General features: G+C 45.6%; 1 pseudogene; it reads left to right on the forward strand.

The window, feature by feature from the left end:
* Positions 1 to 204: 204 nt before the first annotated feature.
* On the forward strand, positions 205 to 1,464 carry LOC103608378 (annotated as a pseudogene).
* The last annotated feature ends 1,065 nt before the right edge of the window (positions 1,465 to 2,529 follow it).

The following is a 2,529-nucleotide window of genomic DNA, read 5'->3' on the forward strand; positions in this document are numbered from 1 at the left end:
GAGGTGGTGGGGCCCCGCTGGAGCCGAGAGGTCTCTCCCCTTCTGTTGCCCGGCCTTGCCCCTCCTCCGCTCCTCCCTGTCCCAGAGCTCCCGGGCCTGCCCGACCCCCAGGCTCTGCACTCTGCACCTGCAGCACCCGGCCAGGCCGCACCCACCGGCCCCATGAGGAGGGATGGAAACAGAGTGACCAAGAGCAGGTTTGAGATGTTCTCGAATAGCAGTGAAACTGTTGTCAATAAAAAACTCCCCAAAGAACTCCTATTACAGATATTCTCCTTTCTGTATGTCATTACTTTGTGTTGCTGTGCTCAGGTCTCCAGGGTCTGGAATATACTGGCTCTGGGTGGCAGTAACTGGCAGCAAACTGACCTGTTTGATTTCCAGAGGGATATTGAGGGCCAGTTAGTGGAGAGTATTTCAAAGTGATGTGGAGTTTTTTATGAAAATTAAGTCTTAGTGGGTGTCTTGGAGTAGGAGATGATGCATTAAGGACACTTGCACAAAACTGTAGGAACACTGAAGTACTGAACCTAAATGGGTGTACAAAGACTATAGACGCTACATGTACAAGCCTTGGCAAGTTCTGTTGCAAACTCAGGCACCTTGATTTGGCTTCCTGTACATCAATAACAAACATGTCTCTAAAAGCACTGAGGGATGTCCACTGTTGGAGCAATGGAACATTTCCTGGTGTGACCAAGTAACCAAGGATGGCATTCAAGCACCAGTAAGAGGCTGTGAGGGTCTCAAGGCCTTATTTTTAAAATGCTGCACACAGCTAGAAGGTGAAGCTCCCAAGTACATAAGTGTACACTGTCCTGAACCAGTGACTTTGAACTTGAAGACTTGCTTACAAATTACAGATGAAGGTCTCATTACTATATGCAGAGGATGCCATAAGTTACAGTCCCTCTGTGCCTCTGGCTGCTCCAACATCACAGATGCCATCCTGAATGCTTTAGGTCAGAACTGCCCATGGCTTAGAATATTAGAAGTGGCCAGATGTTCTTAATAAACAGATGTGGACTTTACCACTCTGGCCAGGGACTGTCATGAGCTTGAAAAGATGGACCTGAAGAGTGTGTTCAGATAAAAGCACGTTAGTCCAACTTTCCATACACTGTCCTCGACTTCAAGTATTGAGTCTGTCTCACACAGACAGTTGATCACAGACCATGGAATACATCACCTGGGGGATGGGGCTTGTGCCCATGATCAGCTGGAGGTGACTGAGCTGGACAACTGCCCGCTAATCACAGATGCATCCCTGGAGCACCTGAAGAGCTGTCACAGCCTTGAACGGAGAGAACTCTATGACTGCCTGCAGATCACACGGGCTGGAATCAAGAGACTCAGGACTCACTTACCCAATATTAAAGTCCATGCCTACTTTGCACCTGTCACTCCACCCCATCAGTAGGGAGCAGCAGACAGCGCTTCTGCAGATGCTGCATCATCCTATGACAAGGAAGATGGTCAACTTTGGTGAACTGAGTATTTGACGACACTTCTAGAGTTACCATGGAGTCTCTCCAGTGGAAGCAACCCCAGTGTTCTGGGCAAGGGTTACAAAGCAAAGCTAGTGTCCAGATCCCCAGAGCCAAACATACATAGGCATACACACCCTCACCCCCATCCACTTTGGCTCTATGACCATGGGACTGAAGTTCATGCTGGCTTTATCAGGTGGATAGGTGAAACTTAACCATTCCTGTTGGATATGCCCAGAAGAAAATCGTAGGCCAAGGTAGAGGGAGGGGGCATTCCAGCAAACCCAGTGTCACTGCTACTGTGATTTCTTTGTTAAGGGGTTTCTTTGGGGATTTTGGACCAACAACTGCAGTCCTCCAAGGTCAAGAAAAGCATGCAAAAACAATATATGCTATATCCAAGGACCAGAAAGAAAGTTTCTTTGCATCCTAGAATTGGTAGCCATCTATTGTGAGATGACTACAGAGCTTCCGTGCTTCCTTGTTTCCATGACAACATGCTAAGCATGCTCACAAAGAAGGCTTGTCCATTTCTCCTGTGTTTTAGTATTTGGCCCAGAAGTTTCCCAAATGCTTGCATTGAGATCGCTGTGGGCCACGTGCGATTTATTCACTGAAGTTGTCACTGTCTGTAGCACACTTGTGCACCAGTCTGCCATTCTTTTTGCTCCCTTCCTCACTCCTGCTCAGTCTGGCACCTGTTCATAGTCTGCTTACACACACTCAATCGTTACTCTTTTGCTGTTGTGTTTACAGTTTGCATTTTGGATGATTAGATGGGGTTACCAAACATTCTTAAAAGAGACATTATCAATAAACTTTTTTTAATTCCAAAAAAGAAAAAAGAAAGACGAGAAGTTCTGTTTTAGATATACTGACTTGAAGAAAACTGCAGGGAAATCATCAATAAAATGAAGGATAAAAATCATATGATCACTTCAATAGACGCAGAAAAAGCATTTGTCAAAATTCAACATCCTTTCATGATAAAAAGTCTCAACAAATATGATATACAAGAAATGTTCCTCAACATAATAAA

This window comes from Galeopterus variegatus, unplaced genomic scaffold (assembly GCF_000696425.1).
Source record: "Galeopterus variegatus unplaced genomic scaffold, G_variegatus-3.0.2 Scaffold8362, whole genome shotgun sequence".
NCBI classification, from domain to species: domain Eukaryota; kingdom Metazoa; phylum Chordata; class Mammalia; order Dermoptera; family Cynocephalidae; genus Galeopterus; species Galeopterus variegatus.